This window comes from Pleurodeles waltl, chromosome 3_1, assembly GCF_031143425.1.
Source record: "Pleurodeles waltl isolate 20211129_DDA chromosome 3_1, aPleWal1.hap1.20221129, whole genome shotgun sequence".
In the NCBI taxonomy this organism is placed as follows: Eukaryota; Metazoa; Chordata; class Amphibia; order Caudata; family Salamandridae; genus Pleurodeles; species Pleurodeles waltl.
The window spans coordinates 980,029,684-980,055,239 of record NC_090440.1 but is presented as its reverse complement, the minus strand read 5'-3'; positions in this window follow the sequence as shown (position 1 = coordinate 980,055,239).

Below are 25,556 nucleotides of genomic sequence, written 5' to 3'. Positions count from 1 at the left end.
TGCCTATGGGTCACAGTACTAAATACCAAGGGCTTCTAAAACTGAAGAATTAGATGTTTTGGCAGAGCTGAATGTGGGCCCCATTATCAGAAAAGCGCAGACAGAACTGAGGTGCATGGGCAGACATACAAGTGGGCCCCAGTTCTGGAGCAGCAAGGTGTGCCACCAGCTGGGAGCCCTCTGTCTCTCTATAGATCCATCCATGTGGGTCCTAGCCAGGAAAGGCCAGGCTAAGGGGTATCGGCAGAGCTGCTCTGGGTCCCACAGATGGAAAAGCAAGTGTTCTGAGGTGAAAGTTGATTCCAGTGCTGAGAAATACGGGGCTATCGATAGGGCTGATTGCGCAGTGTGCAGGCGGGCCGGCCCTCAGGGGCCTTATCTACCTTTAAATTCTCTGTTTCTAAGTTTCAGAGTTGTTTTTGGGCGGGAACGAGCAAGGGTCGGGTCGGTCGCAGGACGGTGTTTGCTCCATGCTTGGTGATGAGATCATCTTCTAGGCTTATCTGCACCTGCCTGGCTTCTCAGTAACTACAACTAATACAAAATATTTACCCGTTAGGGTGAGGTGAAGCACAATGCCATCCGTGTGATCCTGGGCTAACACAGGACCGGGTCCAGCCCAGTGCTCCTCCCCTGCCGGCACTTCAGACTATCACTGGGACACAATGCCCCTCCTTCCTCATCTCAGTGATTCAATCTTAACCAGGCCTGCATCCATCTCTTTTATTGAGGGCCCATTGTGAGGGGTCTCTCAGGGGGTCTGGGAGATGAAAGCGCAGGCTCTCACTTTGTTATCAGGGCGGGGGAGGAAGCAGCCGGGGTCTCGTGGGAGTCAACAGCGTGCCAATGAGCTGTGGGGACAGAAAGAGGTGTTGGGCGCGAGGCCTTCTTTAGCACTACCGTAAATCTTTCTTGTGTGCAGCAGCGCACGAGGCAGCCCAGGGTGTCTCGGGAGCTTCCGCCCCAGTGGCACTGGCTTTCAGGATCCTTCTGCCGAATCTCAGATTTGTTCTAGGCTCACACCTCGCAGTGCTCTGTTTAGTAAGGCGCTCAGAATGGAATGCCTTGGCTCACATCTCATACAATGCTGGGTCCGCAGAGCCAGTCTTTGCTCAGATTATACCCTGGACAGAAAAGGATTTGGGGGTCAGGCTGCTGCTGCCCATTAAGGCAAGGAGGAATAGGGCCACAGGACGATGGCTCACATTAGACTCATGCCAAGCGGTGCCCAAGTGTAGCGCCAGCGGGCGAGAAGGCCTCATAGCTTGAACCACAGAGGACACCTGACGGTCCGCTGCTGGCAAGATGACCTGTTGTAAGAGCAAGATGTCTCAGTTACCATCAACTTCCTGGAGTCTCCCCGAATAGCTTGTGGTCATCTTTAGAAAACTGATGCAGGGTGACCCTAGCACAGAGAGGTGTTAGACCAAGTTACATTACTTATTCAATTTGAGTTAATTAATCAAAGTTAATACGTTTATCTATTCTATGAACTGTTACAGTAATGTGTAGCCTTTTCATTGAACTTTAGCATAATTAGATTTACTTCAAGGTAATTAGATAAGATAATACACTGACCATTAAAGTTTGACCATTCATTCCTAGGACACCATGGTGCAGAACGTATAACTGGACATTCAGTCATGGACGTCATTTAGGGGTCGCAGCTGCGATCCCTGGCTTGCCCCTTGCGACCCTGGCTCTGTCTTTGCGACCACCGGCTTCAGAGGAGACAAAATCAGTTCCAGAAGCACAATGGCAGCGCGTCCTTAGGGACGTTGGGTGAGGCTCCTTTCTAGTTGTTTTATATGATTTTTTCTTACACTAATTTAAATACTGTTTAATTATTCTCTATTAGTGTAATAAAAAATAGCTGGACTATGCCCCTCCCTGGCAGCTGAGGTAAGTAAAACATGATTTTAAATGCATGTTGTGTGTGTGCTTGAGGGTGAGTGTGTGTTTCCGTGAGAGGGAGTGTGTGCAAGTGTGAATGTGTGTGTGAATGAAATTAAAGGTCAAAGAGTGTGTGATGTCACTTCTGCTACCCCTGCCAGTTTGGTGAATTGACCATGCATTCAGTCAGTGAGTTTATATATACGTTAGCTTGCAATGGTATTTTTATGTTGACACATAATTTTTTTGCAGTCTGTAACCTTAGTTCCTCCTGACAGATTCAAATCAAAATGTAAACAAAATGTACAGTATCCATTCCTGTTTTGTTTGCAAACTTTGATGAAGAATGAGGCAGGATACCGAATACGTTTTCCTCCAATCATCTGCCTGCTTGCCCGACAAATGGATCCATAAAATATCACTGCACTATGGAACATAAAAAAAGTGTATCATCAAAAAACTTTCCAAATCCACTGAAAGGACTCCTTAATGGATATTAAACTTGCAAAACCTCGATAGTCTTGAATTTCCCACGTTAGGAGCTTAAAAACTCATAGCACACCAACCTGCATCTCCCAGGCTTCATTACACCTATCCACTGCAAGCAATGCTATCCATGAAAAACTAAATTATTGGAGGTGGCCATTGATTTTGCCCATGAAGCTTAACTGAAAAATTTGAGGCCTTCCAAAGTGTCAGTGCCATTTGTTTTTGTTATTCAAAAACAAACTCCGATTTGGGAGATTGTTTTTAAAAATGCAAAAGTTTGCTGAGCAACTACATGAAACATGACGGCTGCTCAGCAAACATTCAGGCCCATATTTATACTTTAAAAAAATAAAAAATACCGCCGGTTAACGCCATTCCTTTTAAGGATTGACGTTAGCCGGCGCTGCGGGCTGGTCAGAGTAAAAAAAAAAAAAGACTCAAACCAGGCAGCGTGGGCGTAGGGGAAAATGGGGGTTGTGCGTCAAAAAAAGGTGCAAGTCAGGTTTGAGTAAAAAATCATGGCTCAAACCGGACTTGCGCCATTTTTTGACGCACAACCCCCATTGAACTGACTCCTGTCTTAGCAAAGACAGGAGTCATGCCCCCTTGCCCAATGGCCATGCCCAGGGAACTTCTGTCCCCTGGGCATGGCCATTGGGCAAAGTGGCATGTAGGTAGGCCCAAATTAGGCCCCCCTATGCCACTTTAAAAAAAATAAAAAAATAATACTCACCTCAACTTACCTGTACTTACCTGGGGTGGGCCCCCCATCCATGTGTGTCCTCCTGGGGTGGGCAAGGGTGGCAGGGGGTGTCCCTGGGGGCAGGGAAGGGCACCTCTGGACTGCTTCCATGGTCTGAGACCATGGAAGTGAGCCCACAGGTCCCTTAACGCCTGCCCTCACCCAGGTGTTAAAATACGACGCACATCAGGCTGTGCACTGTTTTTTAAGGCCCACCCCCTCCTGTGCATCAAAATGACCCAGGAGTATAAATAAGGCGCACAGGCCTTAAAGCCTGTTTTTTAACGGGAACTCCTACCCTGCATGTCATTAACACAAGGCGTTTTCCCGCATCCAAAAAATTACGCACACAGAGGTTTTTTGACATCCGCAGGGTCGGGCGTCATAGTTCAAATATGGGGCAAGGCTTACGCCGAAAGTGCGTCAAAATTTTTGACGCACATTCGGCGCAAGCAGAGTATAAATATGCCCCTCAATGTCTTCAGAGGAGCTGATCTGGCAGCATTCCATCTCATCATGTTTGAAGCTTGGTTTTTAATTTAATTGATCACAGAGATTATGACACTGAGGCCCATATTTAAACTTTTTTAGCGTCGCATTTGCGTTATTTTTTTACGCAAAAGCGGCACAAACTTACAAAATACAATTGTATTTTGTACGTTTGCGCCATTTTTGCGTCAAAAAGCAGCGCAAATGCGGCGTTAAACAAGTATAAATATGGGCCTGAATCTTGTGGGTACACAAATAGTGCATATCTTTGGAGCTAGCAAGAAGTCTTAAGGCCCTATTTATAAGTTTTTAGCATTGCATTTGCGTCATTTTTTTACGCAAAAGCGGCGCAAACTTGAAAAAATACAATTGTATTTAATAAGTTTGCACTGTTTTTGCGTCAAAAAGCTACGCAAATGCGGTGCTAAAAAAGTATAAATATGGGCCTTAGGCTCATATTTATACTTTTTGACGCAAAACTGCGCCAACACAGTTTTGCGTAAAAAATGTTAAAGCAGGCTAACGCCATTTCTTAGCGCCACTCGGGCGTTTAATTTTGCGGCGCAAACCACTGGTGTGAGTAATTTTTTTTTACTCAAACCAATGCGTCACGTCGTAAAGAAAAATGACGTTAACCCTGGTGAAAATGACTTTGATCCGGTTTACGACATGGCAAACCGGATAGGCGCCATTTTTTTAAGCAATTGCGTCAAAAAGCGGCGCAATCACAGCAAAATGTGTCAAAATGGATTCCAGAAGCTTTGAGAGACCCCAGGAAGATGACAACCGACCAGGAACCAGCCAGGAGGACCCACACAAGACCCAGGAGAGGGAGAAGAACAAAAGGAAGTGTCGGTTCAGTGCAGAGGAGCAGGAAATACTGGTGAAAGAGGTGACGGAACGCCAGCACCAACTTTTTGTCACCTCTAAATTGCCAATTGGGAGGAGAAAGGCAATTTGGCAACAAATTGTTGACAAGGTAAACAGTATGGCAGAAGTATGGAGAACAGTCATCGAGTGCAAGAAATGCTGGCATGACTGCAAGCGTAGGATCAAGGAAAAGATGGCCAGGAACAGGAAGGCAGCACTGCAGACTGGAGGTGGGAGTCCAGCACCGCAGGAGGTCCTGGACCACATGGAAGAGATGGTGGCAGCCGTCATCCCTTAGGAGATTGTCACAGGATTCAAGGAGAGGACAGCGCAGACTATCAGGAGACAACACAGATGCAGGGTAAATGGCATGGGAAACTAAAATGCCTATTTGTAAACTGTAAGCAGGGGCGGGGGACATACCTACTACACAATGCATGGAAGTCATGATATTCAGGGAGTGGAATGGGCAAAGGGGCACGGCACGGGGGCATAGGCTGTTCAGAGGAAACCTGGTGCACAGTACTACACTACACCAACAACATTTGCATTGGGGTATGCTGCCATGCCAAGGATGATGGAAAGGTAAAGCCAGTCCAGGAGGGTAGGGTACAACATAAAACTGGCCTGCTGTCAAATGACAGCTGGTATTCTCCCTACATGAACTAGGGCTCAATTAACAGTCTCAGGCCATATCCACAAGTGGAATTTAAAATTGACAACAGTTGCCACTACCACCTCTGCTGTGTGTGCAGGTCAAGTAGCTAATGGCAGTTACGTGCCCATGGATCAAACACACCCAAATGAGAGGGTTCAGGGTGACAACGTTATCAATCCCCTGTAATCAATAAAAATGTGCTAAACCAGTCATACGTGAATGTCCATAGTCGCTACAAACATCAGCCATTGTCATAAACATTATGAGGTACACAACAGTAATTTCATACCCATACTGCATGTGTCAGGGTCCACCCTGTGCCTGGGTCACAATAGCTCCAATTACACCATGCAACATCCCAACTATTATACTGCTCAGACAACAGCATTGAGGGGGAGGACATATGTTACTGGCTAGTGAAATACACCAGCACAGTCAGACGAAGAAATGGAACACTGCTAGGACCATCAGTGCAATTCAATGTAGCAGACATTCCCCAACATCAACATTACACACTACCAATGCTGACATCTGTAATGTGCCATGCCAATGCTATACATAGTATATGCTAGGTCTCAGCAACATATAGCTGGATGTGAAATATCAGAGACGGGGGCAGTTCCACATTGTTAAGTGTGGTGCAAGTGCCATCAGAACAACCACAGCCAGTGCAAGGCCTCACCATGAGAATGGAAGTAGACGGAGGGTTAAGTAGGACAAGAAGGTGGCAACATACAATTTGGGCAGAACCTACACCTAATGAATGTGACACAGACAGTTCCCCAAACTGCCCACACTACATGTGACATGCAGGTGGGGCATAGACCTGGGAGAAAGACAGGAACAATGAACAGGAACCAATATCACAATGTACAACTAATAGGAAGTCAGGCACGTCACATTACAAATGCCACAACACAGACACACTAATTGTATCATATCTCATTGCAGAGGATGATGGCTCTCCTTGGGATATGCCTGTCCTGGACTTCCCTGATGACATGGATGACGGGCTGACAAACATCAGCCAGCAGACCCTCCAAGATGTCCTTGGAACCCTCCAGACCTCACCTTCAGCCGCAAGGAGGAGCAAAGATAAAGCGGCCACCACAGAGGACCCACCCACCACCCCAATTGTACGACCTGCCAGCTCCAACCCAGCTGAGGACTCTGACGACACTGGCACCAGCTTTGAGAGGACTGTAGGTGGAGTACAGTGGGAGCTGGCCAAGGAGGTGCGGGTGGGGATGCAAAATATGGCAGCCAGCCTAGAGGGGGTGCGTTTGTGCATGATGTCATCTGCTGAACAGGCAGCAGCCATGCAAGGGCGAACATCAATCTTGCAAGAACTTCAACAACGTGTGAAGGAAATCAGCACAGCAGTAAGAGAGTTGACACAACACCTCCAATAACAAACCTTTCAACGCGTGCACGAATGCAATATTGACCCCCTCAGGGCCGACCTGGCTGCCTACCACAGTGATGTAGCTGCTATCCTTAAGAACCAGCAGCTCCTCCTTGCTGCAGTACTACCCTTAATAGCCCCACAGTTGGCAGCTACCGGGATTTCTGACTCCACGCCTTCAAACACTGAAGTGTGTGTGGCCCCTTCAAACCCAACACCACCAAGGGCAGAGGAGACAACACACACATCTGAAGATGACGACGTGTAACAGATCACCTTCACCCATAAGAGTACCCGGTAGCACTAGTCCCTGCCACATGGCCACTTATAACCAAGGTCCTGTGCTTTGTAACATGCCAGTCTTGCAACAGCTGCTCACAAGCACTGTTCTCCATCCCACTGTTTACCGTGTCACTATACCCTGTGATTGTCTCTCACTACCTCATTGGCAACTCATGTCCCTCTGCACTGTATGACACTTCACCCCAGCATGTCCGATGACATGTCCTTTTGCACTTGTGTAGGTTCACAATGGAAGGTGTCACACTAATGGACTCACAACCCTGGACTACGTAAGTATAGCACTAAAGCACTTTAAAATAAATAGCAATTACACAACCACTTTGTCTCTGTGTAATGTGACACATCAAACATGAGGGAGATTAGTGATGTTTGCCTCATGTCAATGCCCATAGAATGTCAATACAACTGTCCTGAAAGATTGTGGGCTGATAACTATGCATTGTGGTCTGCATTGTACCATCATCTGCCCTTCCTGAGGATTAATTCTGAGGTAAATAGAAACATTGCAGTATAATGCGGTGTTGGCCAGTATAAGTCTTCTTCAAGGGATGTCTAAGCAGAAAATTATTGTCTTCAAATTGTTCTTCCAGACAATCTTTATGTATGTGACATTTGACTCAAATTTTTCATCACACACACCATACAGCAGGAATGGATGTGTATGAGTGTACGTACAAATAAGTAACCTGGCTGTACAATGTAACAAATGATAGGTGTGAGTTATGTATGCTATACTACATCAGATTATACCACCACTCACCTTATCAGGGTTCACATAAACATCAGGCTGCAGGCAGACGTAACACAGTGTCCTCAATACCAAATCTGGTCTCAAAGTATGTCAGATTGAAAACATACATCCAAACTTAACAACACATTGGGAAATATAGTAACCTTGAGTGGTGGGTGCAATAGATGGCATCTGCATAGAGAAGTAGCTTTGGTGTAGCTGCCAATGTGACAGCTCAGTTGGGATTTGGATGCAGGATGGAACACAAATGCAAATACTAAATTGACACTGTTCACCCATGCCAAGGCCCTGATCCCCAAGCATATGACACATACTGTAAAGGAGTACCTAAATATTTATTGAACTGTAAAAAAGGATAATAAAACTAGGGGAAACACCTTATTTAACCTAACCTATCCTAACTACACATTACCCACAACTGGCCCTAACTACCCTAAGCTAAACTTACTTATCACATTTAACTAAACACTCTAAACATCAACCCCTCACCCCCCTTATTTGACGGGACACATGGAGGACAACATATACTAACCTAAACACATACTATCTTATACTAAACAAATATATATACATTTATTTTTTTAAATATATATTTTTTATTTAATGCCCAAAAACCCCAACATCATCAACACATCCCACGCACCTGAATAAAAAAAACATGTAAAATATCATACCCTCCACCCCCCAACCCACTACTACTAACTAAACTAACAGCCTATTCTAACCTAACACTAAGCCCCCTAAACCCACTAATTAAAAGAACCAGGAAAGAGGAGGGAGGGGAGGGAATTGTGGGTGAGGGTATCAAATTCACAAGTTCGCCCTCCGCAGGGTCTTCTTAATAGCACTCACTCTCTTTTTAACAACAACAGCACAGCTTTATTCGGTTACTAGACCATCAAAGCATAAATACAAACAAAATATCATAAGAGCATGAAAAAAGAATAATATAGAAATACAAAAATATAAACATATAAGTCAAAAATTTGAGATACTATACACATAATACTAATTCATGGAAAGCTACCATTTAGAAAACTCTTCTTATGTGCCATACAGTCACAAGAACTTACTAATACAAGTATAAAATATAAATATGTTAATAAAAAGTTAGGATACTATGTATAAGGTGGGAATTCATAAAAGCTACTGCTTAAGAAAACTCTTTCTTATATGCCATGCAGCTACAAGGAACTTGCTAACTGCGACAAACAAGGGTTTAGATGTATCACTCCTTAAAATTCTCATCGCTACCCAATATTGGGTCACCCCTAGAGCACGACAAATGGTGCAAATCCATTTGGATCGAGGAGCAGAATAGACTGGACAAAAAAACAAAAAGTGCCCCTCGGTTTCTGGACTACCAGAACAAATGGGGCACAGATCAGACAAGGGAACAGACCCCCATTTACTGGTCAGGGATAACAGTGGAAGGCTCCCAAATCGGAAACGAGCATACAACCCCTTCCCCCGCAAGTCAGGAATAAGGTCCAAATAAGGTTAAAAGTGAGGGATCGATTTAAAGTCCAAGAATGAGACAGTCAAACGGCCATCTAAATTGCTACGGGTTAATTCATTCCTTACTTAAGACCAATAAGATGTTTTCACAATGGAACTGTGTGACTTCTCCAGACCCTGGGGATTTTCCCCAAAACTTGTCAATCCCAAAATGTGAAACCATTTGGACACGTGTTTGACCCATGGAATGGAAGTCACATTTGGTCTCTTCAAAAGTCACGGAAGGAATCTCTATATATGGAAAGTTCTGGTACCGTCCAAATTCTCACCCAATATAGTAGCGGTTTTAGGATAATCAGATCCATTATACGTTTTGAAACCCAGATCTAGAAACAAAGGTTTTAGCGGGGTACTCTTTGGGCAAGCAACTAGGGCTCTGGCAAAATTATTTTTCGCCAACCGATATCTTGCTGCAATCTGAAAATCCCCATATTTCTGCACCGTAGCTGCTCCCTGTGCCTTGGCCAAGTAGATTTTAATAGCAGGAGAAACAGCTTTGGACACAGAGCTTTTATAAAAGTGCAGGATAGCAGCTGCTTGGTTTTGGAGGAGCCCCACACTCTTCCCAATCTGTTCCTCACTCTCTTAATTATTTGCGACACCTCCTGCTGCAGCCTGTCCAGTCTGTGCAACATCCGTTGCATGTCACGTTGCGTAGCACGAAAATCACTGTGTCAATGACTGCAGCAGGGGTGGTCTGAGTGGCAGTTGAGGGTTGTCCAGTTGGTGGTGCCATGCTTGGAGGGGGAGGTGCAGGTGCTGCTGTCAGTGGTCCAGGAGCTGAGGAAGTTGATGGTCCTGCAGTGGTGGCTGTCATCCTTGGTGCCACCTGGGTCGTAGTGGTGGTGCTGGTGGTGTCGGCTGTTGTGGACACAGAAGGGGCCCCCTTGGGAACATGCTCTCCACACCCTTGAGGCTCTTTCATGGCGATAACGCCGTGCCATGTGGCGGAACCCAGACTCCACATCCAGAATGAGGCGGTAACGCATCGCCCTCCGCTGAAATTCACGGATCTGGCTGGCATCCATATTGGCTGCTGTTAAAAAAGATAAAGCCAAACATTAGGTACATTGTTGTGTGATACAGCTACTGATGAGAATCAGACAATACATCTAATGTAGCTGAAACAGGCCATATCACCATACAGATCACAGATTCTCCCTGAGGAAGTATATGCCAACGCAGCCTACACATGTCCTATCTAACAGCGCAGCAATGCTCTAAAAGATGTGTACCAACTTAAATGATCTAAGCATCATTGTTCCGCCATTAGTCACGTAACAAATGCTGCAAGTCCTCCACATGTGGCAGGCCAACTAATGACTATCTTCTGGATGACAATCAAGGGCTGCAAGATGTGTGATTTGTAAATGGAATTGCCAGGATGGTATGCAATTGCTAATCAAGAGTGGGTATCCTAGGTTGGGACAAATGATTTACAGATTTACATGTCTGTGTACTACACTTGGATCATCACACCTAGGTACACACATTTCATAACCCTAAGCCTGTGTCTCAGGGGGGATGGACACGCAACACATACTTTCAAACATCAAGAACACACAGGAGGCTTTGGACAGCTGTACATGGGTTTAGTCAGTCCACCACAGGTAAGGAGGGTGTCCAACTAGGATAGACACAAACCTTGGACAATCCCATCCACATTTATGTTTGTAGTTGCAGACAATTGTCAGCATCATTTGATACCACCAATACCTGTCCTAAAACAAGCAGATAGATGCAGGCACACATCTGGGCATGAGCTGCATGCACACCTTTGACATTGTACTCAAGTGCCACATACACGTAGCACAACATGTGGAGCTAGATGTTGCTAGGAAGTCAAACATACAGTGGAACGTGTTCATTAGTGAACAGGGAGGCTCAAGTATGTGGGTAATACTTTGGCATCCCTATTCTGTGAGATTCAGGGTATGACTTGCTGACTAAATCATGAAAATGGCCCTCTGCTAAATTTTCTTTACAAGAAATGTAACAACAAATGTCACCCTATTCACATGGCCATGCCTACAGGGCTTCACTACAATCCCAAAATATGACTACACGCTACTGATTGTCCAACTCAAATATGGAAAAAAAGTGAAACTCCAGTCAAGATACATATCAGATCATTTGCCAGCACATCATACCTTGCTATGTGTCCAACACACAGGAGTCAATCACACAACAGCTGCAAACACAACACAGAACAGAAATATCAACACCCACTGGATATGTCTGGGTCCGCAAATTGAGCCACATCCCCAATTGTGGAAGGGGCAGGTCCACCTGTAAAGCATGGAAGGGTGACATGGGCTCAATGTCTGTGCACTGTACAACACTTTCAAATAAAATTACTGTGTGTGACATTATATCTGAAAGTCCAGCCTCTCAGGCATGATGATACTCCAACATACATAGCACTGCAAACATGTATAGACCCTGTCACTCCAGTGAGTGATACACATATGCACACATGCAGTGGCCCTAACTATCATGTGGTGACAAACATGATCCATCAATTGGTTGCAGACTCATTTATGGAGTGTACTCCTTTCATCATGTGTTGTAATACGAGACATGCAAAGCCACATTACTGGAGCACTGCAATACCAGTCACTCAGGTATTGTGGCTTGTGCATCAAGGGACAATCAATTACTGTGTGATGCTCATGTGGGTTGATTGAAGGTCATGATTTATTATGCTTTCTATGGTCCCTTACATGTAGGGCCTGTGTTGGGGGTAGGTTACATATGCTACATTTACAGTGTACCCTGAGCCACATATGCCCTATATGACACCATAATGGCAGGGATCCTGTGCGTTACTTGGTGACAATCTGAGGCAAAACATGGATTGGCCATTTTTTTTATTTTAATGCAACAAAGAAATATATGGTGACAGTGTATATTGTGGTCATCCACGACAGAATGCATGGGCACAGGTATAGTCATTGCACCTGAAATGTGTCACTCATTGCCCTGTGTACCCACATTGTGTTTTGGAAATCACAGTTAGCCACATTAATCATCTTACATTTGCCAAGTTGGGAGATCAGCGGGTATACAGCAAACTGACACTTTCACATTATTGAAACATGGTTTAGGAAATGGTCAACTGTGTCAATCATGATGATGTAGGTTTCAATTTATATGTACCTTCGGAATGGCAGCAGTCACAGGAATGCTGGTCTTCTGATCTTAGCATACACCCATGTCTGTGATAGCCTCCAAACTGGGAAGTTAGCTATTGTACACAGTGCTTGAAATGGAAAAATGAAAGTGCCGGTACTCTGTGCCAGAGTACCTGCTTGTTTCCGAGAAGTGCTGGTACTCTCCAATTAAAAGTATTACGCTTTTCTTGAGCTGCGCCGGTACTCTCCCTCTTAAAATAAAAAAGTGCCGGTACTCAGTACCGGACAGTACCGGCCCATTTAAAGCACTGATTGTACATATGCTGCACTAGATCAGCAGGGGTGTACCAAACGTAAACTAGCAAAGTAATAGGGAACTTTATATGTATGATGGAATTGGTCAGGGGTCCCTTGCACAACATCATGAACGTCATACATTGTGACTATGCACTCCCCAACGTCAGGTATCCCATGATGACCCCATAACGTATGAGAAGTGCATGGCGATAGAGTAACACAGATGGGAAATGCATCAGCTCTGTTCCAGCTATTGTTCCCAAGACCAATTTCAAACACACAGGTACAACAAACAGAGGGTCAGGGATAGTTGTTATCCCTCAATTTGTATCATTTGCTTCATGTTATACGCTACAGCTATGGAAAGTAGCACCAAACATTTAGATATGAACCAGTGTGCATTACTTTGGCATCCATTCCTAATTTAATTGTGGCACAACCAAGTCAAACTATCAGCCTAAGATATTACCGGAGGTTAAAAAGAAATTGATACGTATGGGCCAGAATACAGTTCAGACATGCATCCAAAATAATTGGGGAACACATTAATTCTTTGCTTTAGCTTGTGAAAAACATCTCTTTCCTGGTACACTCACAGACCATGGATAAAATATATGTTTGAGCCGCATTACCATCATCTATTGACGTGAAGGCAGCACTAATTTACAAGATCCAGTTGTGTTTTGTAAGTGAGTGCAGCTGTTGTGTCAACAAATGACGGTAATGTGTAGCAATTATTGTATAACTCAGGGCCACTGTATGTTTAACATGCATTCCACATGTCCAAAAACATTGCATGCAGCATATAAACAAAGCAGCTAGTGTCACTACAGAGCATTTTAATGTGCACATTAATCTGAATTGTACTCACCAACAGGGCCACCAATCACAATACCCAGGAGGTCCAGCAGGTCCTGCTCTCTGGCAACAAGGTCGGACCAGCGGAGCTTCAGTTGGTGGTCATTATGCGGTGTGTTGAAGATGCGACGCAGATGGTACAACACCTTTGACCACCGGAGCCTCCTCGTCTCTGTGTGATACCTCTGTATCACACTGCAACCTGCTTCAATCATCAAGAGGAGGAAGTGGCACACCAGCCAAATGAATGCCCCCAGCTCCTCCTCACCCATTTTCCCTAGACGTGGCCTACCCAACATGACATAAATAATAGGAAAAATAAAGGGTACGGAGGAAAATAAAGGGAAAGGAGGGAGGAAAATGAAAGAAAAGTAACCCTCAAACAGCCCAACTATCCTCAAACTAACAATACCCACAACAGACTCCCAACAGTACAAAGATAAAATTAGACACCAAATATGACAAATAAACACGTACAATGAACAACTGAGACAATTACAAATAAAACAGATGACAAATAGGATGGCACACAGGAGACAAAAGCACAATTGGGGCAGACAAAACTCTAAGCACAGCCACACAGTCTAGAAAAATCACAGACTGCAAAGTGAAAGTGAAAGTACACCCACTGTACCAATTCTGTAAATTGGATATCCTATTACACCACTTCCTGCCTCAAATGCGGTGCGTTTTTATTATGATGCGTCAACATTTTATGACGCTTACAGTCTGTGTGTCAATTTTGTTTTGACGCAAATGCTTAAAAAATTACCCCGCATCCATAGTTCAAAATATTTAGCATTGGTAACCAATTTCATGGGGTACACTGTAGGAATTACCGCTCGGGGCCAATGGATGTATCATGGCTGTGAGCGTAATTTTCTACGCATATGCAGCGATTCTTGATGCATGTGTGTCTTTTTACGCGTTTGCGTCAACATTAATGTCTTTTACTGTGTTTGTGTCATTTCTCACATTTTTATAGTAAATTATAGCTTTAACTGTACAGAGATAGGCTGTTTGCACCTGCATTGTGTATTCCAGTGTTTGGGCACATGTGGCAGATCACACTACCCCGGACCATGATACTCCAGTTGTTGTATTGGATGAGCACTCTTCACTGACGCAATAGATACCCAAACGTTTGGAATACAAATTGGTATTACCCAGTTTGAGCAGGTTGTGCACCAATAGAGGATAGCAAGGCTACGCAACTTAATACATTAACTCATTGCCTGTGTGTCAATGTCTGTGAATTGGCTATTTCAATTTTAGTTGGGCCTCTGTGTGAACGTCACAAGACGTGCTTTCATTAATGTGCTTGTATGCATGTGTTGTAAATGTGGAAACCCATCAGATGCTATTCAGTGTGTAAATGAGTCAGGATATGTTCTTTGTCGTCAACGTAGCAACTAATGCTGTGTGAACTTCCCTGAATTTTGGGACAAAACATCTCCCATGACAAACTATGCACAGGATAGATAGAGGACGGGTGATAATGGCAATGTTACAAGAGTAAGCCATCACATGTACTGCAATGTTGGATACTACTTCCTGGTCACTTGTTTGTATACTACCCATGAGTCAGGCATTTGAAAATGCTGTGTGGGTACGGTGTTTGTGACACAGAGTCCCAAAACCAATCCAAAAATGTAATGTCGCTCCACAGTTTGAGTCATATAAATGACCTATGTGTCTCTTGTGGCAGTGGAGGACCAGCAGACCAAGCTGCATGTGTTCACATATTTCCAGTGGTTAATTGCACAAAGGTTTCCAGTTCAAGTGTGTGGCCATGTGTACCCTGTGTCATTATTGGCCTCCATGTTGTCACTGTTACGTGCAGGTCTAGTCATGAGTCTGTGGAGCCATTCCCTGCATTGACAGAGTATCCTTCAAAGCAGAATTGACCAAAAGCCAATAGGAATCACAACACACATGGGGATAGTCCAGCTATGGCACTGCAGAAGTTTTATGAGACTGACAACAGGGCCCCCTTGGTGTGCTCACAAAGTTAATGGATCAGTAATTTAAAACCGGCAGGTTTCATCACAACATTTGTACACAGGGTGGCCTCAAATTCTACTGCAACCGGGAACATCAGTGCCTCTGTGCTGATTAATCTCACAGCTAGTCACCACGCAAGCACCATCATTGGGTTGCAGCCAATGTGAATCTGTGTGTGGACCGTCAGGGCACAAACATGTTTTGTCCTTTCATGCACATTAGCAAACGTTGTTTGTTGTGCTTGAGGCACCATACCCAATCCATGCATACAGCCATGGTACACTGTCACTGTTTGTCACTCATGCAAACATTAAACCCAGACAAGGTTATAGGGCTGGGATTAGGCTATTTGAATACATGTCCCAGACCATGATACGATAAGTAAACTGATTACACTATACAATCTATTTGAGGATTCATCGTAGACCTACCAGACACAATACCCCATGAGTAAAGTGAGGGCATGGAAAGCAACTATGAGACTAATGTTGCCACATATGAATTACTTTTTTTTTACCTAGACTTCATATTATTTGTAATATTTTGAAGTGTCTACACTTAGATAAACATTTTCCCACACATAACTCCTGAACTGAGTTTTGGCTACAAATATTTGTAAACCTATGATGAAAATTAAGATTCAGTCCAGGTGAGAGGAAGGAATTATCCTTTTTGGGAAAATGAAAATGTGCACCCCATGACAAGAGTAGTTCTGATGAAATAGCAACAAGCTGAAAAAATAGGAAGTGTCTCTTGAACATCAGGACAGGGGAGTGCCTGCCTTCACATGGAAGTCTTAAGTTTGGGAGGCAGGTTCTATAGGTCACAGAGCTGCCTTCCCTGTTAGATACTGGATCATGACAGGTATACCTGGGGGGGCGGGCACCTCCCCCTTATTCATTTTGGGCAGTCTCCACTTCAGGGCTTTTGTTTGAAAGTCATCTGTATTTTGAGTTTTGCTTTGCTTCCATTGAATTTATTAGACTAATACACATGAAAATGATGTTTTGCAGGTGAAAAGTTCAGGGACTGGAGAAAGTGTCTATAACGACCTGGAGTGAGTTGGCCTAAAGAAGCATATAAACAAGTCAAATAGATCACAAGGACCTATGCTGGCATCTTCTTTTGCTCATATTATGTACAGGAGGACGGGACGGCTCCACACAAGTCTAAAAATGCTTGATGTCAGGAGACAGAGGGACTGTAAAGACTGGAGAAATTTATGAGAATGCTAATCCTGTAAACCTCGGCTGATTACATCAACCAGATCATCCACAAACCAATCACAGCATTAGTGGCATTTTCTCTAGGTTTGAGAGGGTGTCTCTAGGTGTGAGAGTGTCTGGGTGTGAGAGTGGGTTTGAGAGGGTCTATGTGGATGTGAGAGAGTAGGTGTGAGAGTGTCTGGGTGTGTAAGTAGATGTAAAAGGGTGTCCTTGGGTGAGACAGTGAGAGTGCCTCTGTGAGTGGGCGTGTGAGTGTGTGGATCCGTCAGTGTATGTGTGACAATCTGTGTGGGTCTGTGAGTAGGTGCTTTAGAGTCTGAGTGGGTCTGTCAGTGGGTGCTTGAGTGTCTAAGAGGGTCTGTGAGTTAGTGCGTGAGTCTGAGTGGGACTGTGAGTGTCTAAGTGTGTCTGTGAGTGGGTGCATGAGTCTCTGAGTGGGTCTATGAGTGGGAGGCGTGAGTCTGAGTTGGACTGTGAGTGTGTGTGTGTGAGTGTCTAAGTGTGTCTGTGAGTGGGTGCGTGAGTCTCTGAGTGGGTCTATGAGTGGGAGGCATGAGTGTGTAAGTGGGTCTGTGAGTGGGTGTGTGAGTGTCTGAGTGGTCTGTGAGTTAGTGTGTGTGTCTCTGAGTGGGTGAATGAGTGTTTCTGTGAGTGGGTGTATGAGTGTCTGTGTGGGTGTGGCAGTAGTTATGTGAGTGACTCTGCCACACAAAAACCTCACCTGCCCTTTTATCCAACAAGAGTACACTGCTTTGCATGAAATATCTACCCAAGTAGAGTTCTTTCTGCCTCCTTGGGTAAATATCCAGTATGTATTCTACACTACAGCTGTGTAATAGAGCACAAGGAAATGTCATCAGTGACCTATGTGCGTTTGGCAATGTGACTGTTCCTCCTGCATCTTTCTCCAGTATTCTGTGATAAGATCAATCCTCCTATAGAGAGGCCAATGAGACTACAAAGACGCAAATCTTCATCAAACCAGGGTCCTTACTCTTATCTATATGAAATAGGTGCTTGTTTGTTTTGTGAAGATGTTCTCATATTTCTCGGCATCGACAATTCGCCATCGAAATCTGCAGGAAACATACTGGAGGGGGGCCTTTAGGAAGATGTCCATCATCCTGGCAGAAGAGGGGAAGACATATGCATACTACTATGCTAAACACTACGGGGCCAAGCGGGTGCAGCTTCCAGGTGATTTGCACATTTGCATACTATTTTAAAGGGAGAACCATGTTGGAGGGGGGCTATGTGCCCTCCCCCCCTCCCTGGGCCGATTTTGGCCCCGCGGTCCCCATTTCCCAGGGCCTGGCCTTAAAATATCTTAAAGTTTATTGGGGAGGGGGCCACATGTCCTCCTCCCCAGGCCGATCTCAGCCCTGGGGACCCCATCGCCCGGGGCTTGGCCTTCACTGGAGGAGGGGGGGCCTCGCAACATGTCTGCGGGCAGGGAAACAGAGAAAAGCTCCGCTCTCAGCAAGCGAGAGATGTTTGACTGCTTGCTCGGAGTGGAGTTATGTTTGCTTTGACCTGGCGGGAGCAGTAAAAACTCCAGCAAAGTCAGAGAAAACAGCTTTGTCCCTGGGTGGGCACCCCAGGACATGACAGGAGCCAACCCTGGTGGGTGGCAGTCCCCCAGCCCTTATTGGCTCCACGAGAGGGCCGTGCAGACCCCTCCAACCTTAAACTTTGCCCCGGGGAGGTGGTGGTCCCTAGGTCTCTGCTACAGACCCCCTTCATCATTTTATATCAGCCCCGGTGAGGTGGTGGTCCCTAGGGCTCCACTATAGACCCCCTTCATCATTTTATATCAGCCCCTGGAAGGTAGTGGTCCCCGGGGCTCTGGTGGGGACAGTGTGCCCCCCCTTAATTGTAACAAATTGCCACAGTGGTGGCGTTCCCCGCCACAGAAATTTCAGAATTAGCCCCTGGGAGGTGGCGGTCCCCTGGGCTGTTGGGCCTTATGGGCCTCCCCCATTTTAGATAATGATTGTTCCCCAGGAAAGTGTGGTCCCCCCTGCAGAAATTTCAGAATTAGCCCTAGGGAGTTGACGGTCCCTGGAGCTGTTGGATCTTATGGGCCTCCCCCATTTGAAATAATGATTTGTCCCCTGGGATTGAGGGGGCCTGCGCCACCCCTTCCCCCACACAGTTTTGCTCTATAGGCCTCGGGTCGTAGTGATCCCCATGGCTAAGAGGACCCCTGTGCACCCCCTCCTTTTTAAATCAGCCAATGACTCCGGGACCTGGCCCACCTGGGGGCAAAATTTAAAAAGAAAGTGCGGGAGATCCGGATCTGCGGGTGTTTCTGAGATTAAACAAATATGCTTTCTAGCCCTGGTGGGGTCTGTGAGGGACCCCTAGACCAAGGCTAAGGGCCCAGGGTGGCCCTACCCAGGCCCCATTTCTTAAAAAACTAAAAAAAAAAAGTGGGATTCAGCTGAAGCAGAGTCTTAAAATGGCTGCCATCGCTTTCTTGTTGAAGAGTTGGCAGGCAATCAGATATAAGCACAGAGACAGTTGAATCCACGGAGGGTCTGCTTCCCTAGATATCTATATTTTTTAATTTCTAATTACTTACCAAACTACACAAAGGATTTACACCAAATGACAAAAGGCACACTTTCTTAACCAAGAGCTAGCTTTCTGCCAAAGTTGGTATAATTCCGTCCAGCGATTCAGGCTGTAATTGTGTTCAAAATCCCTATGGGAAAATGCATGGAGAAAACCCGTTTTGGGACCCCCCTTTTTCTCTGCACCCGCTAGATGAATCACCCCAAAACTTTCAAGACAGAAGCCGAGCCCACAGTATAAGTTTTGAAAAATGCATGAAGGTTCGTCCAGTGGCCTAAAAGTTATTGGCAAAACAAAAAACACTTTCTTATGGAAACTAGGTCCTAACTCGCGCCCTAAAGTAACTATAACTCACAACCATGCACAGTTTTTTCTTCATTAATTTGTCTGCTAGTGCTTCATTTGTATTTTTAATAACTTTATAGAAGTTGTCATGAGTGCTGTAATATCTGGGGTAATTAGCAGAGCATGGCAAAGGACGCGAGTTATAGTTACCTTGAGGCGTGAGTTATAGCTACTTGCTAAACTTGCTGAATTTCTATGGTTTTGTGTGAGTAAATTCAGAACCTAACTATAATGTCCCTTTAACCTTTGGTTTTTTAAGTGAATTTCTAATTTTTAAAAAATTCTATTTACTAACTATAACATCCCTCTAATATTTGTTTTTTCAGTGAATTTCTATGTTTTTTTTAATCATAAAGTAATTTTTATTACTATAGGTTAATCCAACCACCACTGCGCATGGCCAACCGCATCTCTGTGGGCAGGGAAACAGAGGAAACCTCCACTCTCAGCAAGGGAGAGCTGTTTGACAGCTCTAGCTTGCTGGAACTGTAGTGTTTGCTCTGACTTGGCAGGAGCTGTCAAAGCTCCTGCCAAGTGAGAGCAAACAGCTATGTCCTGGGGGTGGGCACCCTGGAACATAGCATGAGCTGTCCTGCGGGGGTGGTGGTCCATTTACATGAAAACCCAGTAAGAAATGGGGAGGAGGCGGAGAGGGTTTTACGTTTCGCTGCAAGAATGAAAAAATGAAATACTAATAAAACAAGATTACCGTATCTTGTACGATTCGAAGTTAGTTGTTGGGAACAACGCAAAAGGGAAATATATATATATACATATATATATATATATATATATATATCAAGTCCAGAAATGTCAAGTAGATAACGTAGTCTCAGGAATCCAAAGAATCAACAGTATTTATTCAACACAACGCGTTTCGGCTGTCTAGCAGCCTTGGTCACGTGCATGACAGATCCAATCCACACTGTTTAAATAACGTGTAATCAAGAACATAAAAATAGGACTGCTTTACCAAAATAAATCTACAGTTAAATTACTTCGCCTAAACATAATGAATTCATATTGTACACTAATATTCCTACACTGCTCAAAATTAACACTAATGCAATGACAACAAACTATCACTCTATATTGAATAGCATTTATAAACAAATTACTTCGAGGAAGGGAGGGAAAAAAAATAAAAATAAAAATGAAAATGAAATAAAAAATGAAAATGAAAATTTTTATGTTCTTGATTACACGTTATTTAAACAGTGTTTATTGGATCTGTCATGCACGTGACCAAGGCTGCTAGACAGCCGAAATGCGTCTAGCAGCCTTGGTACTACCCAGTAGGTAGTTCTAGTTAGGCCCTAGTATCCATAGAAAAAGTGTTTTTTGACTTGCCTATACCTTTGGTACAGTTTGATGAATCTTCACAAAAGTTTCCAAAAAAGTGACGTGGGCATTCTTGTTGCAGACACCAATGCACCCACTCCCAGACCCAGTGAGACACTGATGTACCTACACACAGACCCACTGAGACACTCATACATCTACTCACAGACCACTCAGAGCCTGATGCACCCACTCACATACCCACTCAGACACGAGGCACCCACTAAGACAAGATACAGGCACTTGCACACCCAAGCAGAGCCTCTCACAGCCACTCCCCCCCAGATACATACTCTTACACCTACTCTCACACCCAGAGAAAATGGCTGCGAGCAACCCCCTTCAGCCTTGCGCTGCAGTGGTTGGATTAACATATAGTAATGAAAATGAGTATACGTTAAAAAAAAACATAGAAATTTACTGAAAAAAACAATGGTTACAGGGATGTTTTAGTTAGGATATAGAATTTGAAAAAAACATAGAAATTCACTGAAAAATCCAAAGGTTACAGGGATGTTATAGTTAGGAAATAGAGTTAAAAAAACGTTAGAAATTCCCAAAGGTTGCAGGGACGTTATAGTTTGGTCCTGAATTTACTTCCACAAAACTAGAGAAATTCAGCTGTTTTAGTTACCTGAGCTAACTATAACTTGTGCCCCTGTAATGCACTGCTTATGACATCACATATTACATCAGTGATGACATAGTCAGTGATATCACTGATGACCTAGTCAGTGACATCACTGATGCCATCACTGATGCCATCTCAAATGACATCACTGATGATGTCATCCAGTATCTGTAAGTGGTTATATGTATGTATGACTGAAGGTGTGAGTGCTTGTATTGGTGAGTTAGTGGTTGAGTTAGTTTCTGTATGAAACCGTAAGTTGATGTGTTACTTGGTGGTATTGGTACAGTGAGGGGGTGTCTAAGTAGCTGTATAGCTGAGAGAATGGGTGTGTGAGTGTTTGTATAGAGTACTGCCTGTATGTTTCAGCAACTTTGTTAGCGTGTAACTCTCTGTTATTGAGTACATGAATGAGTGTATGCCTTTATAAGTGGCTGTATCCACAGGTTAGTGGTTCTCGTACTTCTTGGGTGGTACAGTAAGTGAATGTGTGTGAAGGTGTACAAGTAAGAAAAATAATCTGTTAGTAGCTGTATGGGTAAATATGTATGTGTGAGATGTTTATTTGGGGACTTAAGAGCCATAATAGCGTCTTTATTAGCCAGTTAGTGGGTGATTTAGTGAGTGTATCAGTGACTGATTTTATCTTTGAGTTGCTGTTTCCATAAGTGAGTGCTGTGTCAGTGAGTGATTGTTAGAGTGAGTGGATATGTGAGTAAATGTGTTCATAAAAAAGTGGGAGTATGAGTGTCTCTAGGGTGAGTGAGTGCCTGTATGCATTGTTGACTGGGAGTAGGAGTTGTATGGGTGATTGATTGGGTGTGTAAGTCTTTGTATTGGTGGATAAGTGGTTGTGTAACTGTATGGGTGAGTTCATGGGTGTGTTTTTTGTTGTATGTGTGAGTTAGTGGGTGTGTCTGTGGTTATATGTATTTTATAGTAGATTTGTGAGTCATGTATGGGTGAGTGAGTGGGTGTATCAGTAGTGCATTGGGCTGTGAGTGAGGTAACTATGACTGCTGAATTTCACTGATTTTGTACATGTGAAATGTGAATCTAACTGTAACATCCCTGTAACCATTGTTTTTTTTAGTGAATTTCTAGGGTTTTTGAAATTCTATTTCCTAACTCTAACATCCCTGTAACCTATGTTTGTTCAGTGATGGCTAAGGTTTTCTTAATTCGATTTCCTAAGTATAATGTCAATGTAACCTTTGTTTTTTCCAGTGGATTTCTATGTTTAAAAAAAATTCTATTTCCTAACTATAACATCCCTGTATCCTTTGATTTTTTTCAGTACATTTCTATGTTTTTTTAAGATATAGCAAGTTTCATTCCTATACGTTAATCAAACCAGGCCGTGCACTGCAGCAGTTGGCAACAGGGCCTGGCCGCAGGCCAATCCCATGTAAGCACCCAACCCTGCACTGTGCAGGGCCTTCACCCGTGTGCAACCGGGGTTGCCCGCAAGGCCACCCCCAACCACCCAACCCCACTCTGCACATAGCCCTTTCGCCGTGCATCGTGGGAGTTGGCTGCAGCCTATCTGGGTGTGAAAATAAGTGTAAGAGGGTGTATTTGGGGGTGAGTGACTGTGAGAGTCTCTGGGTGTGAGAGTGCATGCTTCACTGTCTTAGTGGGTGCATCAGTTTCCGTGCAGGTCTGTGAGATGGTGCATGAGGGTGTCAGTGGCTCTGTGAGTGGGTGTGTGAGAGTCTGAGTGGGTCTGTGAGCATCTGAGTGGGTCTGTGAGTGGGTGCATGAGGGTCTAGTGGGGCTTTGAGTGGATGCCCGAGTGTCTGAGTGTGTGGGTGCGTAAGGGTCTGAGTGGGTTTGTGAGTGATAGAAAGAGATTGAAAGAGATGGAGAGAAGGAGAGTGGATGGGAGATAGGGAGTTTTCTAGGCTTTGAGTGATGATATACTTAAAATTAGATATTTCTGCACAAATTGAAAAGAAAAATGTATTTGTCAATGAAAAACAGTAATATCACCTTTCAGTATGAGCCTTAAACATTTGTAGTTGAAAAATAAAAGAAGGGTGAAATGACCAGGTATATACCTGGTCTCGAACGTTCAGTGTGAAGGTCTCTGACCTTCACACTTGAGCTATTTTCTTTTTTTTTAAATATATTTTTAAGGCCTTTATGGGCTATCTGGGACCCGGGGGGGGGGAGCCCGAGGTCTCTTATGTTTTTTTCCTGCCTTTTACAGGCTATCTGGGACTGTGGGGGGAGCCTCAGGACCTCTCCCACGGTCTCATTGCTTCAGCAAGCAAGAAGCTGTTTAAGTAGAAGCTCCCTTGTTGCTGCAGCACACCTTTCATCTCTGTTCCCTGCATCCATATCTGCTCTGATTTCTGACAGCTGGACCTGTTTGACAGAGCTGCAGCCAAGCCACAGTAAACAGCTATGTCCCAAGGGTAGGCACCCTGGGACATAGCTGGAGCCGGCCCAGGGGGGTGGCAGTCCCCAGGGCCATCAGTGGCTCCTCGAGGGGGGCTGCGTGGTCCCCTCCATTGTGCAGATAGCCCCGGGGAGGTGGTGGTCCCCGGGGCTTTGGGGTCTAAAACAGAGCCCCTTTTACATTATTTAGTATTAGCCCCGGGGAGTTGGTGGTCCCTGGGGCTGCGGGTGGGCCCCAGCAGCCCCCACATTCAATTTCTAAACTGCCTTGAGGGGTGGTGGTCCCGGGGCGTGGGGATCCAGGCGGCTTCCCGCTCATATTTCATTAATCGCCACCGGAAAGTGATGGTCCCCGGGGCTGTAGGGGAGTCCATCGGGCCTCCCTCACATTACAAAAGCATTTTTGCATCAGGGGGTGATGGGCCCTGGGGTGCGGGGGGCCAAGAGACCCCCCTACTGAGAACAAAAAAGTGCCTCTGGGACCTGGCCCACTCAGGGGCTTCTTTAAAATCAAGCATGGGAGCCTGTGCTAGTTTTTTTAAACATTTTTTACTGTGTATTCGTGACCCCCGTTCTGAATTTGCGGTAAAAAAAAATTTAAATGCTGTTTAGCTCTGGGGAGGATCACTCTGGGACCCCAGCACCAGAGCTAAGGGGTTAGGGTGTACCCTGGCCCCTTTTGGGGTTTTGCTGTGTTTTTTCCGGGACTTGGCTTGGCTGCCAAAGCTTCCTGGTTTGAAGTGTTGGTAGGCAATCAGAGCTGTGCATTTCCCTGCATGAGTTTGTTATTTTTCACCTAGTCTTATAATCACAGATATACAAATGTGGATTTCACTAAATTTCTCAAAAACTAGAGAACGGATTTACACCAAATAAGCAAAAGATCAATCTGCTTACCGAAAGCTAACTTTCTGCCAAATTTGGTGTAATTCCGTCCAGTGGTTCGTGCTGTAAACGTGTCTGAAGGTTCTACTGCAATTCACAGGAAAATGCAACCTTTTTGACCCCCCCCTCCTTTTCCTCAGCCCCCGCTTCACACATCAGCCCAAAACTTCCTGTGCAAAAAGAATCACTGCAACATATTTTTGGAAACTTTTGTGAAGATTCGTCAAACGGTGCCCAATAATTACCTACTGGCATATAAAGTATCTACACAGGCGTGGCCCACTATAATATGGGGAAGTAGTTTAGAATAGCTGGACACGGGGACCAACAGTGATGCCAATATGGATAGTAATGGGGCCAATATTGATTACATTTTCAGTTTTATGCCATATACCTGACTTAATAATTGTGTGGAATTATATTTGGGTAGATATTTAGAATATGTTTTTTTCTCTGATATTAATTGTGCTCACTTGATCTTGTTTGGAACAGTATTACGATTTGGATTATAATTTGAATTAAATATTGGAAAATTAGGACTATCTGATGGCCACTTGGGCTTGACTATCATGACAATATAATTTGGATCACAATTTGAATTATTACTGTGCTTATTTGAATGATGTAATGGTATGAAACTCAGAGAAACAGCAAATATAACTTGAATATATGTCTTCAGTGAATAATATTAATAAGAATTATGAGAAATATATCATGAGTGTCTGAGAATAATGGTA